The sequence below is a fragment of the Salvelinus fontinalis genome, chromosome 2 (assembly GCF_029448725.1).
Source record: "Salvelinus fontinalis isolate EN_2023a chromosome 2, ASM2944872v1, whole genome shotgun sequence".
NCBI lineage: Eukaryota > Metazoa > Chordata > Actinopteri > Salmoniformes > Salmonidae > Salvelinus > Salvelinus fontinalis.
Genome location: NC_074666.1, coordinates 81,100,883 through 81,118,083, shown reverse-complemented (window position 1 = coordinate 81,118,083; position 17,201 = coordinate 81,100,883).

The window sequence follows — 17,201 nt, the reverse complement described above, 5'->3', positions numbered from 1 at the left end:
GCAGAGTAGCAGCAGCGTATATGAAGAGTATGAAAGTGTGTGTGTGTGTGGCATCAATATGTATTTGTGTATGTGTTTTGTGTCTGTGAGTGTATGTAGTGTGTGTGTGTTTGGAGTGTCAGTGTAGTATGTGTGAGTGTGTGTGTAAAGTCCGGCGAGTGTGCATAGAGCCAGTGCAATAATCAAGTCTGTTTCCTGTAATCTAACCCCTTTCTGTGGATGGAATACCTTTGTTATGTGTATCTGCCTTGTTTTGCCACTGTATCTCTGTCCTGCAGTTTCCATGACTGAAATGTGTTCCTGTCATTTCCTCAGCAACTCATCAAAGATGTTGCTTTATATCTTGAAAATATATATTATGCCAGTGGTGGGAAAAGTACTCAAAAAGTACTCAAGTAAAGACACCTTAATATAAAATGACTCAAGTAAAAGTGAAAGTCACCCAGTAAAATACTACTTGAGTAAAAGTCTGAAAGTATTTGGTTTTAATATACTTAAGTATCAAAAGTAAATGTAAAAGTACGAATAATTAAAAATTCCTTATGTTAAGCAAACCAGACGGCACAATTTTCTTGATTTTTTTATTTACGGATAGCCAAGGTCACACTCCAACACTCAGACGTCATTCAAAACCAAAGCATTTGTGTTTAGTGAGTCCGCCAGATCAGAGGCAGTAGGGATGACCAGGGATGTTCTCCTGAGAAGTGTGCGAATTTGACAATTTTCTGTCATTTTGAGTGTCAGGGAAAATGTATGGTGTAAAAAGTATATCATTTTCTTTAGGAATGTAGTGAAGTAAAAGTAAAAGTTGTTAAAATATATAGTAAAGTACAGACGACTTAAGTAGTACTTTAAAGTATTTTTACTTAAGTACTTTACACCACTGTATTATGCTACCCAATGCATTGCTCTGTGACACCATAAATATACATTTGTGATACATCTTCTCTTTCAGTAGATTTTTGAGACCATCTAACATCTAGATAGTCATCTCTCAATTAAAGGAGGCAGAGGTTTCGCCTAAGGTGTGGCGGTAACGATCGGACCTAGATAACTGTGGCCCCTTCAAGCCCCTCTTCTCTAAACCGTGGGGGCCATAGATAGATGTATAACCTTACCATGGCTCTCTCCCTGAACTGGGTCAGAAACAGCAGGGAGGGAAACAGATTAGATGTGTATTAAAAGTGAATTGAGTGTCTTTCCCCTGCTGTGATTTTTAATATATCATTTATGCCACATTTCTGGTGGCAAGCAAACACATCCCACAATGCCTTGGAACGCAGGGCGCCAGCGTACCCACAGTGCCACACACGCACACTACACGCACCGCATTTACTTTACATTCATCTTCCATCTCTGTCAAACCGCAGACAAATATTTCTGGGGGGAAATAGACTGTCTTAATTGACAGAATAATGATTTGTCTTTGTTGTGAGTAGTTTGCCAACAATACATTTCTTTCAACAAAGTATTTTAGATTTGTAGCTCTGTAAAATATTTTTTTCGTCTGTAATATTAATGTATAACTGTTACAGTTAGGATTTGAAGTTGTTCTCTGCTCAAGAATGCTGTAAGCTATGAGCAATATTTCTTCAAATCAGCTTTATCCCAGTGAATGTATGTGGCCAGTCAGTTGGCGAGGAACACATACTTTCCCAATGTCCTCAAATGTGATGTGTCCCGTAGACCGAGCATAGAGAGGCTTACAGATATTACAGTACTCAGAAATAGGACAGTATGGAATCTAATAACACTGATAAGAGTGGCTAACACGGTAGCTGCCCAGTCATCCATGCTAGCACTACTATCTTATTCGTTTCACATGACACTCAGCAGACAAACCAGCGTCCTGTGATGTCACAACAACATTGGGTCCCGTACAGTCATCACAGTAATGCAGGATAATGTTGTTGAGATGGGGTAATTTTCCTCAAGTCCCAATGAGGATATAGGCTAGTGTGCGGAACAGAACAGGGTAAGGCTCCTAGGAAAAGGGTCTGGTCTACATGATTGAATGGCTAGTGATCCGCTCCTCTGCTCAATGTCATGGCCTCGCTCTCTCTGAGAAACAAACAGAAGGGTTAGAATAAACGAGAGGGTAGAATAATGGAATTGACGTGTGACTATATGTGTGTGTAAACTGGACACACATTTTGTCTTTACATACAAAAACGTGGCGATCCATATGTATTTGGAGAACACACATATTAATGAATGTCCACGTGAGTGTAATCTCTTTGTCGTGGCGCAAGGAGCAGTGTTCGTGCTCTCTCTGATGGTAGCCGCTCCTGTCTGTCTGTCTGTCTGTCTGTCTGTCTGTCTGTCGGTCTGTCGGTCGGTCGGTCGGTCGGTCGGTCTGGAGCCCCAGGCGGTAAAAGAGGTGACCATCGCCCCAGCAGCCAAACACACAACGCACCAATCACCACAGCATGGGTGGTTGCCCAGGTAACTACAGCCCCTCGAGATGCCCGATCGTGGGTGTGTGTGTAGAGCAGGGGGATGTCTGACTCTGAACCAGGGGACAGGGCTCGACTCAGCCCCAGCCCTGGTCTGCCTCACAGAGCACTAACACCTGCCCACCCCCGATCTGTGGGGAATAGTGGCAGAGAGCAGATGAGGACCCTTAAAAATATAGTGAGGGAAGAGAGAGAGAGAGAGAGAGAGAGAGAGAAGGCAAAGGGAAAAAGGGAGGTGGGCTGGGTACGTAGGCAGGCAACTAGGTAGGGTTAGGGCCCAAATGAGAGCAGCTGTCCAATGAGAGGAGTGGAATTTATTTATTATCTGCTTGGAAGAGGTTGTTCCACAGGGTGGTTTGATTAATGTCCAGCCCTCCATCTTGTCAGTCTGTTTTTGTCCGCTGAAAGGAAAACAAAGCGCAGGGGGCCGGGGGGATGCAGCGAGGGTGTGGGGCGGCGGTTAATGGCTGCCGCCGCCGCTCCTTTTCATGTCATCTGGGCCTGTCAGCCCTGATTGATGGCTCCGACAATGATTGGACAGACCCCCGGCTCAGTGCTTATCACGGGCAGCATCGTGACAGAGAGAGAGAGAAGGAGATATTTACTTGTCCAATGGTGTAAGAGAAAAAGGTACAACTCACCAATAGCAAGGGAGAAGCAGATTGAGCGAGAGAGAAAAGAGAGAGAGAGGGATTTGGTTGCCCTATCGCGTTGCTGGGAGAGAGAAAGAAAGGGAGAGAGAAAGAAGAGAGAGAGAGAAAGAGAGGGAGAGAAAGAGAAAGAGGAGGGAGGGATTGTGAGAGGTTTCTATTGAGCCTGTTCAATTACTCTAGATTACATATTTGGATACAACATTCAGAAAACGTGCCTAGTGTGTCCAAATCTTTGTCTTGGCACAGTGGGCACTGACACATTTGGTGTTAGTGTATTAATCTGCCATCACCAATAATGCTCAGTTTACAAACCTGCTTCCATTCCCGCTGTTTCGAACCCCTTACCTCTGTCAACCTCATTGGGTTATACAGAGTACACTGGATCACTGAACCGGAGTCCTGTTGTAGAGCAGAAATTAAAGAATGCAACTATGAATACGACCCTGGAAACCAGATGGTATATGTGCTTGTTTCAATTAAGATGAAAGAAAAGAAAATATCATCACAATTACTTAGGTCATTTACATTTACCAAGTCAATTCGGAAAAAAAAATACCAGGCAATTACTGTAAAATAAAGTATTACTCGTTAATCATATTTAGAATGACATACATAACACCGTAGCACAACAAGCTTCAAATGTTCAATATGTATATTCTTCTTCAAAGTAATGCCAGCTGTCATAATCTGCCCTAATTTGTCAAGGCCAGAGTATACAAAATATTAGCAATACCTTCTTTATCTTGATTTACACCCCCCGCTCCCACTTTCTGCACTCAGAACAGCCTCAATTTGTCGGGACATGGACTCTACAAGGTGTTGAAAGCGTTCCATGTTGACTCCAATGTTTCAAGTTAGCTAGATGTCCTTCGGGTGGTGGACCATTCATGATACACACAGGAAACTATTGAGCGTGAAAAACCCGGCAGCGGTGCAGTTTTTGACACAAACCGCTGCACCTGGCACCTACTACCATACCCCGTTCAAAGGCACTTCAATATTTTGTCCGCCCATTCCACATCTGAACGGCACACACACAATCCATTTCTCAATTGTCTCGAGGCTTAAAAATCCTTCTTTAACCCGTCTCCTCCACTTCATCTACACTGATTGAAGTGGATTTAACAAGTGACATCAATAAGGGATCAAAACTTCCACCTGGATTCACCTGGTCAGTGTACGTCATGGAAAAACCAAGTGTTCCTAATGTTTTGTACACTCAGTGTATATACAAACACGCATTCACATGGGATCAGTGACCACTGCTGAGGCCTAGACACTCACACATGACACACACAAATAGAAAAACAACCACACCCAAGAACACATACGTTACACATGAATGAAAGAAGTCATGCTTATAGACATAACACAACCCAATGTAGATGTATCTAATACTTTGTTACCCTCTTCCTGTATTTCTATCTAGTGTGTGATTGTGAATCAATGAAATGTGAGTCTGTTTGTTTCATTGTGCTGGGCATATGTGTCTGTGAGCGTAGCTTATCTGTGTGTGCCTGGCTGTCTGTGCTTCTCTGACTGTAGCATGAGTGAGTCTGTGGCTACCTGCTGTGCTTCAAGTCCACAGGCCTACCGTTGATGGACAGGTTGAAGGCTAATGTTTAGAGAACGTTCCACGCTCTGTCTCTCAGATCTGCCCCCCGCCGCGCCGATTCTTGTTCATAATGTTTTATACACTCAGCGTACGTCAACTTGTGACAGTCTTTATGTCGGCATTGTGTTGTGTTGGGATATGTCATGACTAAGGGGCAGGAGTTTTTCCTGACCACATGAACAGACCGGACAAGGAAAACGTCTGTGACTGGTCATGTCACATGATCAGGAAATACCCAGAGCCTTAGTTGTGACAATAGATTTCTGGGAAAATGTCTCGGGAGGTTGTACTGTACGCATAGTGTCCCTGTCACCATGGTATTACGGGGCAGGACTGCCTGGTGAACCCTAGTCTCACGAGTCAGGTAGCAGCACGGAAGTGAAAGACAGACTTCAAGGCTAGTTGAATCCCTCTGGATAACACTCAATTCAAAGGAGACTGGGAGATAACCCCTCTCTCCTTCATTCTCATATTTTCCACAAGTTATTCCACCTATCAGTGCTTTCCTCAGTTATCCATCTTGAAAACCAACACCTTTCAGCATGTGGAAGATTACATAACCCCTATTGCACTGACTCCGAGTGATCAGAGTCCTGCCTAGTCTCTTAGTGGTTCTTAATTTGGACCCCTCTTCCTGACCAAAGCTGTCATAGGGGAGAGAGGAGGAGATAGGAGGGGGTCTCCCAGGGCCCTCTGAGTTACTGTGATTAGGTTTGGGAACGGGAACATATGCAAACGGAGCCTCGGTGGCTGGGGGGACTCCTGATCCCGTGGCGCCGCCCGGTTCCTCCGCCCCCCCCACCTCCCCAGTGAGCCAAATGGATCCACAAATTGAGTTGGTTCTGCTTAGTAAATCAGATTTAGCATGGGAGGGCCACGCCATTACTGGGCTGGAGAGTGTTTAGGGTCATCTGGTTTAGTTGGGAAATTGATTATTTTTGTTTTTTTTGTTTGTCCCCCTCCTGTTTCCCTGCCACCCGTGTACCCGTTTCTCTCCTCTTTTTGACCCCTTCTTTCCCCATTTCTGTCTCCATGGTCTGTCTCTATTTCTCTTTTATATCATTTGATTCCTCAGCTAAGTGAAACAGTTAACTCACAGCCTGAGCACATTGGAAGCTGTACGTGTAGTGGAGGTGTTTGAACTAACCAAAAAGTGAAATGTATCAGGAAATATGTCAACAACTTCCCATGATTTCTCAACTAAAATTGGACATGACCATGTTAAAAATGCTTCAATGTTTTTTTTTTTAAATCTAAAGATACGTTGCTGATAATATGCTAGTGGAAGATAAAACCTTTGCTAGCAGATAGGCTACACTAACAGTTCCTCGGAAAACGTATTACAAAAAACACGACGTTTTAAAGTGTTGTTTTATTCTCTTTCCATTATGCTGCGTGAGGATGAAAGACAGACACTCCAACGAAATACCACTCGCTCTAACCACCTTCCCCAGAGCTACAACGTCTAAGCTCCCAACCACAGCTCTCGACTTCTAGAAAAATCCCAACGAAGGATGGTATACATCAGGGGTTCCAACATTTTGCACGTTTAAGCTTATTTCCTGTAATTCTACACACTTTGTCATGGGGTGCAGGAAAAATGTTGCGGTTTTAAAGCTCATGTCTAATGTGTATTTATGTGGTATTTGAGTGACTCAAACCTTACAACAAAATCTATAGGCAAAAAAAAACCTAGCTAAAAAAACACTAGCTGACATGGGCTAGTTGATCTGGACATTTCTGACAAGCTATAAATAGCTCTCTATGGTATGCAACAACTGACATGACAAGAGTGATGATGCACTACCCAATTTCAAAATTGCGCCTCGTGCATTCTACTATTTCGATTTTCAAGAGTAAGTTGAAAGCCAGACTGAGGGTTCGCCCTCCCTGCCGAACGCTCAGTTTGGGAACCACTGCTATACTAGCGGCTAGAAGCTCACTACTGTTGTTGTTCAAGTGAGTCACACACTGCCGGCACAGCTTTAATAGCTACATGGTGATAATCAATTACCCCAAATTAATTAACACTCCTGTCTCATTGCAACACTCCCAACCATCCATCCACCCACACACACACTTCTCCCTCTCTGGGAGTTTGTCACACACATCCAGTGAAGACAGACTAAAGCGAAATACAAAGTTCTAGAGCCAATGTTGAGTCGTGGCCCGGTAAAGGTGAAATTATACAATCGTGTTGCTACGATATGAAAGCTAATCATACTGTTACATACACTCTTAGAAAAAAGGGTTCCAAAAGAGTTCTCCCCATAGAAGAACCCTTTTGGTTCCAGGTAGAAACTTTTTTGGTTTCAGGTAAAAACCCTTTTGGGTTCAATTTAGAACCTTATGTAGAAAGGGTTCTACATGGAACCCAAAAGGGTTCTAATTACAACCAAAAAGGGTTCTTCAGAGGGTTTTCCTATGGGGTCAGACGAAGAACCCTTAAAGGTTCTAGATAGCACCTTTTTTTCATAGAGTGTACTGCCTGTTGTGACTGTGTCAAATCGATTCTCATAACTGCACTTAATATAATATGATATGCCATTTAGCAGACACCTTAATCATACGCGCACACATTTTTATATATAGGTGGCCCCAGCAGGAAACAAACCCACGACCCTTGGCATCACAAGTGCCATGTTCTACCGACTGAGCCACACAGGACTGCTCATAACCCGTTACGTGATGATATTGGTGGTGCATAAGTGTTTGCGGGAAGGGTTTCCTAATGTCTGAAGTGACTTAGCTGCTCTGTTCACTCAGTTAGACATGTCTCTCCTCAGCCCTTGTCCATTTGTCTCCCTCCTTTCCTCCATGCATCTGTCTCTCTATCTTAAAAGGCCTATCTCTTTCCTTCCCCTCTTCTCCACCAGTGTGTCTACCTATCAGTGCTTTTCTCAGTTCTTTCCTTTGAGCTTTAACCTCTGTTCCTCCATTGCCCTGGTCCCATCTCATTTCCTCTTGATCCACCCCACCTACGTTTCTCCTCTCACTCCCTCTATTTTCACTCTGCATCTTAACCTCCTTCTACTTCTCCTCCTCTCTCCCCATCCTCTCTCTGTCTTCCCTCCTCTTTTTCTCCACCCTCTCCCTCTTTCGCTCTATGCATCACTCCACCTCTCTCTGTTTGATTGGTCTCCTCCCCTATTTTGTGTGTGTTTGTGTGTGGCTGTGTGTGTGTGGAGAGTAGGATGGCTACAGGCCCAGAGGGGATTGTTGTGGAAGACGAGCAGGCAGCCAGCAGGGATTCTAACATCAGCCAAGCACAGGAGGAGACCAAACAGACAGAGAGAGAGGTGGGGTGATTTACGAAACACACACACACACACACACACACACACACACACACACACACACACACACACACACACACACACACACACACACACACACACACACACACACACACACACACACACACACACACACTGAGAGAAGCTTGTAGTCAGCTGGAGGCTGTAGAGGGTTGGTATGGCAGGACCACGGGGGAGTAGAGGGTGTTTTAGGGGGGTGACATCCCTTCCCAGCGGTACGCACAATAGGGGGGTTTCTTCCGCGCCCCTCAGTGGCAAGGGGCCCCCTCCCTCACCCCTGGGGCCCGAGCCCCTCTGGTGTCGTTAAGTGAGCCCTGAGTGAGATTGATTGGGGTCAAGACCCCCCCACCTCCTATACCCCGGGGCAGTGCCCAGCCCTCATCCTCTCCTTTTCCACCCCCATCTAAAATACGCTTGGATCAGTCCAGCTGCTCCTGTTCCTCTCACTCTCACTCCTCTCTCTATAGCTTACTCTCCCCTCTTCCCTCTCTTTTGTGACCCTTCCCTCCTATTCTTTTCCCACTCTGCTCTCTGTCTGTGGATCCTCTCTGATTAGGTTTGTGTTAACTGCCTCTTTGCTGGAAGACCGTAAATGACACTGGTGGGAGGAAATAGGGTCCTCCGGAGTCCTCCGTTCCCCCTCTTTCTCCAGAGAAAAGAGAAAATAGACAGAATGAGTGAAGTCAATGACAATGTGTAACACGTTTCCCCCTAACAAGCCGTCTTTGTTGAGCTGAACTGATGATCAAATGAATGCGTTGTTTGTTGAGGAAATAAGGTTTTGAACCCAAAAACATACAGATACTCATCCCAAAAAAATCGGTGAATTTGTCTATTTTGAATATGAGCCACTGTGTTGTTGATGGAGTACACATGGGATTCCCAATACACCCACCTCTCTCTTTCTTTCTCTATACCGATCTATCTCTCCTCCCTCTCACACACACACACACACATCCACACACACAGAAGCCCCCTTTCTCTCTCGGCCCAGTGGTTGTTGTTTATCTTCAGCTGAGATGAAACCATCGGTCCATTCCTCTCAGTGCAGGGAGGACATTTGTCTTGCCTGGCAGCCTTGCTCCCCCTGACCCCTCCGTTGGTCATCTCCAGTGACCAGTCATGGAGCATTCCCATCCCCCCCCCCCCCCCCCCCCATCCTCCCCTCTGCACCCCCATACCCACCCCATCCACGCGCCCCATCCAGCAGAGGATACCACAGTAAACAATGGGTCCTTCAGGACCACAGTTAAACAACATGCTGGTCTGAGGAAGACCTCAACTTTCTTCTTCCTGAAAGTTCTCTCAGCCTGCCAGTCATTCTAGTATGATACCTTTTTGCATAGCCTCATGGGACATGTAGTAAATGACCAACCTTATTCAGGTTTTCTGTGTGGGTCTCCTACGTTAAGAGGTGCACTTGTTACTGATATCGCACATAAGACATTCTTAAGTGCGACCTATGAGCGAATGCATTTGTCAAATGGTTATGAAAGGACTAAAGGCAATGCTAATGCGTTGTCAATAGCTTTAAAATATGCATTTGATTCAAATGGCATTGCAATGACAAGCGCATCAATGCATTCTGAAATGTGTCAATAAAGCGGCGTTAAGAATCAATAGCCTCAAATCTGATGTCACAACAGTAGTGCATTGAAGGTATTTTACACACCGTGCCACATGATTTGGTTTGAATGAAAAGCCAAACACAAAGACACACAACATCAACAACAGTTGAAGCCTCTGCCTGACATTACCATAAGGACAAAATTGTGTTTTTAATGGACCTTATTTTCTCCTCTCTCAATTGCCTCATTGTCTCTCACCTGCCATTCTATGGTTTCTTACTTTCATTCTTTCTCTCGCTCCCTCCTTTATTGTTGCCCCCTTTAATAGTCTCTCATATTCCATCTCTCTGTCTCTCATATTCCATCTCTCTGTCTCTCATATTCCATCTCTCTGTCTCTCATATTCCATCTCTCTGTCTCTCATATTCCATCTCTCTGTCTCTCATATTCCATCTCTCTGTCTCTCATATTCCATCTCTCTGTCTCTCATATTCCATCTCTCTGTCTCTCATATTCCATCTCTCTGTCTCTCATATTCCATCTCTCTGTCTCTCATATTCCATCTCTCTGTCTCTCATATTCCATCTCTGTGTCTCTCATATTCCATCTCTCTGTCTCTCATATTCCATCTCTCTGTCTCTCATATTCCATCTCTCTGTCTCTCATATTCCATCTCTCTGTCTGTCATATTCCATGCCACTGTCTATCCTCAAAGATCATCTTCCTATCTCTGTATTTCCTTTCTCTCTGCCTTCCCCCTCCTTCTTAACATTTTACCCCCCTCCCTCCGACAATCCCTCTCTCTCCCTCCCTAACTCCTTCTCTCTGCAGGAGCAGCGCTGTAGCAGAGAGATAATGGCCGCCGGCTCCTCAATCTTGGGAGTGTAATGTGTTTTTGACGTGGGATTGTGCCGCCCGCCCCGAGGGGAAGCATGGAGACGACACCATGATCGAGTGTCAGGTGCTGCTGGCAAATATCTCTGTGTGTGCACTGTGCAGTGTGTGTGTGTGTGTGTGTGTGTGTGTGCATTGTGTGTGTGTGTGCATTGTATGTGTGTGTGTGTGTGTGTGTGTGTGTGTGTGTGTGTGTGTGTGTTTGTGTGTGTGTTTGTGTACAATGTATGTGTGTGTGTGTTTACAGTGTGTGTGTGTGTGTCTCTGTGTGTGTGTGTTTACAGTGTACAGTGTATGTGTGTGTGTACAATGTATGTGTGTGTGTGTGTGTGTGTGTGTGTGTGTGTGTGTGTGTGTGTGTGTGTGTGTGTGTGTGTTTGTGTGTGTGTGTGTGTGTGTGTGTGTGTGTGTGTGTGTGTACAGTGTATGTGTGTGTGTGTGTACAGTGTATGTGTTTGTGAGTGTGTGTGTGTGTGCATGTGTGTACAGTGTATGTGTGTGTGTGTGTACAGTGTGTGTGTGTGTGTCTGTGTGTTTACAGTGTACAGTGTATGTGTGTGTGTACAATGTATGTGTGTGTGTGTGTGTGTGTGTGTGTGTGTGTATGTGTGTGTGTGTGTGTGTGTGTGTGTGTGTGTGTGTGTGTACACAGTGTATGTGTGTGTGTGTGTGTGTGTGTGTACAGTGTATGTGTTTGTGAGTGTGTGTGTGTGTGCATGTGTGTACAGTGTATGTGTGTGTGTGTGTACAGTGTATGTGTTTGTGAGTGTGTGTGTGTGTGCGTGTGTGTACAGTGTATATGTGTGTGTGTCCATGCTGGAGGGCTACTGTGAATCGCTCTGCATATCAAAAAGTTACATAATGATGTCTATTTTTTAGCTAGTGTCCTTGAATGGTGGGACCACCAATATCATTTTCCCTCTTGTAAAAATATATTCTCTTCTAACCCAAGAATTTCTTCAGAAATGGTTTGGAGCAACTCTATTCAAACATAATAAAGTGATGGCCTCAAGCTCCTACTTTTATGACCAAGGAATCTCCATGCCATGCTGTGCTCTTCAGTTACTGCAGTGTGACTTGTGGTTTGATTGTACTGTGTGAGTCTAATGGGCTGCGTGATGCTGCAGGAGAACACCCGCTGGCCCCTCGACCCACTGTGCCAAGGCGCTGATTTGTCCTACCCTGCAAACCCCCTGTCTCAGGTATTTGATTTGAACTTTACAAAAGGATAATAGAGAGTCTGCTACCATATCATTCAGCACTCTCACTCTTAGCCCAAGTAAATCAAATCAAATCAAATGTTATTGGTCACATACACATGGTTAGCAGATGTTAATGTGAGTGTAGCGAAATGCCTGTGCTTCCAGTTCTGAATATGCAGTAAAATCTAACAAGTAATCTAACAAATTCACAACTACTACCTTATACAGTGGGGAGAACAAGTATTTGATACACTGCCGATTTTGCAGGTTTTCCTACTTACAAAGCATGTAGAGGTCTGTCATTTTTATCATAGGTACACTTCAACTGTGAGAGACGAAATCTAAAACAAAAATCCAGAAAATCACATTGTATGATTTTTAAGTAATTCATTTGCATTTTATTGCATGACATAAGTATTTGATCACCTACCAACCAATAAGAATTCCAGCTCTCACAGACCTGTTAGTTTTTCTTTAAGAAGCCCTCCTGTTCTCCACTCATTACCTGTATTCACTGCACCTGTTTGAACTCGTTACCTGTATAAAAGGCACAAGGCTGGGATGGGCTACAGGACAATAGGCAAGCAGCTTGGTGAGAAGGCAACAACTGTTGGCGCAATTATTAGAAAATGGAATAAGTTCAAGATGACGGTCAATCACCCTCGATCTGGGGCTCCATGCAAGATCTCACCTCGTGGGTCTCACCTTGCAATTGTCCGTGATGTGTACGCTGAGGAACTTAAAAAGTTCCACCTACTGTCCCGTCGATGTGGATGTGGATGGGGGGGGGGGGGGGGGGTGCTCCCTCTGCTGTTTCCTGAAGTCCAAGATCATCTCCTTTGTTTTGTTGATGTTGAGTGAGAGGTTATTTTCCTGACACCACACTCCGAGGGCCCTCACCTCCTCCCTGTAGGCTGTCTCGTCGTTGTTGGTAACCAGGCCTACCACTGTAGTGTCGTCTGCAAACTTGATGATTGAGTTGGAAACGTGCATGGCCACGCAGTCATGGGTGAACAGGGAGTACTGGAGAGGGCTGAGAACGTGGGGCCCCAGTGATGAGGATCAGCGGGGTGGAGATGTTGTTTCCTACCTTCACCACCTGGGGGCGGCCCGTCAGTAAGTCCAGGACCCAGATGCACAGGGCGAGGTCGAGACCTAGGGTCTCGAGCTTAATGACGAGTTTGGAGGGTACTTTGGTGTTAAATGCTGAGCTGAAATGAACAGCATTCTTACATAGGTATTCCTCTTGTCCAGATGGGATAGGGCAGTGTGATGGGGATTGCATCGTCAGTGGACCAATTGGGGCGGTAATCAAATTGGAGTGGGTCTAGGGTATCAGCTAGGGTGGAGGTGATATGATCCTTGACTAGTCTCTCAAAGCACTTCATGATGACAGAAGTGAGTGCAATTGGGCGATAGTCATTTATTTCAGTTACCTTAGCATTCTTGGGAACAGGAACAATGGTGGCCATCTTGAAGCAAGTGGGGACAACAGACTGGGATAAGGATTGGTTGAATATGTCCGTAAACACACCAGCCAGGTGGTCTGCGCATCCTCTGAGGACACGGCTAGGGATGCCGTCTGGGCCAGCATCCCTGCGAGGATTAACACGTTTAAATGTTTTACTCACATTGACCATGGAGAAGGAGACCCCACAGGCTTTTGTAGTGGGCCGTGTCAGTGGCACTGTATTGTCCTCAAAGCGAACAAAGAAGTTGTTTAATTGTCTGGGAGCAAGACGTCGGTGTCCGCGACGGGACTGGTTTTCTTTTTGTAATCCGCGATTGACTGTAGACCCTGCCACATACGTCTCGTGTTTAAGCCGTTGAATTGCAACTCTACTTTGTCTCTATACTGACGCTTTGCTTGTTTGATTACCTTGCGGAGGGAATAGCTGCACTGTTTGTATTCGGCCGTGTTTCCGGTCGCCTTGCCATGATTAAAAGCAATGGTTTGCGCTTTCAGTTTCACACGAATGCTGCCATCAATCCACGGTTTCTGGTTAGGGAAGGTTTTAATGGTCACAGAGGGTACGACATCTCCAATGCACTTGCTAATAAACTCGCTCATCGAGTCAGCCTATACATCAATGGTATTGTCCGAGGCTATCTGGAAGATATCCCAGTCCACATGATCGAAGCAATCGTGAAGTGTGGATTCCGATTGGTCAGACCAGTGTTGTATTGACCTGAGCACAGGCATTTCCTGTTTTAGTTTCTGTCTATAGGCTGGGAGCAACAAAATGGAGTCATTGTGAGATTTGCCGAAGGCAGGGCGGGGTAGGTCTTTGTATGCATTGCGGAAGTTCGAGTAGCAATGATCCAGAAAGCTACCAGCTCTTGTCGTCCATTCGATATGCTGATAGAATTTAGGAAGTATGATTCTTAGGTTAGCTTTGCTAAAATCCCCAGCTACAATAAATGCATCCTCAGGATGTATGGTTAACAGTTTACATAGAGTCCAGTGAAGTTCTTTCAGGGCCGACGAGGGATCTGCTTGGGGGGGATATACACGGCTGTGACTATAATCGAAGAGAAATCTCTTGGAAGATAATGCGGCCAGCTTTTGATTGTAAAGAATTCTAGGTCGGGTGAACAAAAGGACTTGAGTTCCTGTATGTTGTTGTGATTACACCAGTAAATCATAAGGCATACACCCTCGCCCTTCTTCTTACCAGAGAGATGTTTATTTCTGTTGGCACGATGCGTGAAAAAACCGGGTGGCTATACCGACTCTGACAATATATCCCGAGCCATGTTTCCGTGAAACAGAGAATGTTACAATCTCTGATGTCTCTGGAAGACAACTCCTGCCATAATTTCGTCTACCTTGTTATCTAGAGATTGGACATTGGCGAGTAATATACTCGGAAGCGGTGGATGGTGTGCTCGCCTTCTGAGTCTGACCAGGAAAGACGTATTCGTGGTCGTAATGATGGTAAGTTGACATCGTTTGTATATCCAATAGTTCTTCCCGGCTGTATGTAACAACACTTGAGATTTTCTGGGTTAACAATGTAAGAAATGATACATAAAAAAAACAAATAACCGCATAGTTTACCAAGGACCTGAAGTGAGGCGAACATCTCTGTCGGCGCCATCTTGTCATCAACTCCAAGTTGCTGTATATCTCCGCAGAGCAAAAAGAGGGTAGCATTGTAGCCTATGCAACATGGCTGTCGTTATGTTCCATCTTGAAGTAGGCCCATATACCACTATTCCTTCAATATCTAACCATCACACATACAGGTTCCACAGCCTAACCACGAAAACTTAAAAAAATATTTAAAAAATCTGAACATGCGTCCCTCGGTACCTCTGAATACTCCAAATGTCAGATTTGGAATGCCATAGATCTGTGACGTGACAAAGGGCCCCGGAGAACAGCGGGAGAAAAGGACACTGCCTGATACTGCACATCTCTGTAAGAGGGGCCTTCCTCTGAGAGAGCACCGTGCTTTATGACTTCAGGGCCTGACCTCAGAGGCCTGAGCAGAGAAAGAGAGAGCCATTAAAAAACAGATATTTCTCTGTCCTGCTGACACGGGGGATCCCGTCGTCAGAGGCCTGCGGCAACACAGAAGCCCTGTGTATGGATCATGTCCACGTTCTGATTTCAGACAGGTGTAGACGATTAAAAGATGCATTGTGAACTGACTGTGATCCGATTTTTACCTGATTTTGATCAGATCTTGTAAGTATAAACGGACAAGATCAGGAAAAAAGGCAGCATGTTTGAACCATTTAAAAACTGGGCTATTGAGGCCATACATTACCAGCCTGATTGAGGTTTTTTTTCTGGTATGAAGAAGAGAGTTTGCTGGGAAGAGGGGGCAACTGATGACAGCTCTGAATTCAAAGATGTTGGGTTGTTTCAGTGCATCTGAGAGGGTGATTTTGTATGTCTGTGGGTATATATCTGTGTTCTGTACATGTGTACAAAGTACAAACCTATGCTGTAACTATCTACAGTAAGGGTTCATTTGGCTGGCAAACTAAATACCAGTTTCTTCATCCCATCCATGATTATTGTGTTTGTCCTTGTATGTTTGATGTCTGTCTGTGTGTGTTTGTTTGTGTGTGTGTTTGTGTGTGTGTGTGAGTGTGCGGGTGTGTGTGCTCGGCTAAACCGAACAGCTGGCTCATTTCCACTCTCTGGGTTAGTGACGGCTCTCACTCACAGACACACCAGAGGATTTTGGGGCCACACAGGGCCACACTGCCATCTGATAGGGCCACTACAGGAGTGCTATTTATCTAAGGTTAGGTTACAGCAATTACAGCAGGGTCAGCCAGACTGACACACACACACGAATGCTAACACACACGCATGCACGCTCACACACTCACACGATGATACGCACGCACGCACGCACGCACGCACGCACACACACACACACACACACACACACAATTATAACAAAAGGAGTCAGATTCTCTCTCTCTTTCTCTCTCACACACTCTAAACACAGCGAAAGCACTACCACGTCTGTCACTGACAAGCTTCTAGCGAAATTACAAATCGGACATCGACCTCCGTCACGCTGCCCTCTCCTTTCGTCAAACTCTCTACCCCGTCTCCCCTGTCCCCCATCCACCTTCGCTAACCCCTTTCCTACCTGTCACCTCATCCATGACAATGCTTTTACAGCCAAAGCCCTCCTCACCCCTTAACGTCCCCCCTCCTCACCCCTTAACTTCCACCTCCTCCCACCTCCTCTCATGGCTGCTTCTCTGTTCAAGAAACCAGATGCTGCTCTGTGAAACACTGGCCTACCGCCAACAACCTCATTATATTATGCATATGGTGGATCACACAGTACTGGTTCACACAGTACTGGTTCATATAGTAGTGGTTCACACAATACTGGTTCATATAGTGCTGGTTCACACAGTACTGGTTCATATAGTGCTGGTTCACACATTACTTGTTCATATAGTACTGGTTCACACATTACTTGTTCATACAGTAGTGGTTCATACAGTAGTGGTTCACACAGTGCTGGTTCACACAGTACTGGTTCACACATTACTTGTTCACACAGTACTGGTTCACACATTACTTGTTCATATAGTACTGGTTCACACATTACTTGTTCATATAGTGCTGGTTCACACAGTACTGGTTCATGTAGTGCTGGTTCACACAGTATTGGTTCGTATAGTCCTGGTTCACACAGTACTGGTTCATATAGTGCTGGTTCACACAGTACTGGTTCATGTAGTGCTGGTTCACACAGTACTGGTTCATGTAGTGCTGGTTCACACAGTATTGGTTCGTATAGTGCTGGTTCACACAGTACTGGTACATATAGTACTGGTTCACACAGTGCTGGTTCACACAGTACTGAATCACACATTACTTGTTCATATAGTACTGATTCACACAGTACTTGTTCATATAGTACTGGTTCATATAGTACTGGATCACACAGTACTGGTTCATATAGTACTGGTTTATATAGTACTGGTTCATATAGTACTGGTTAACACAGT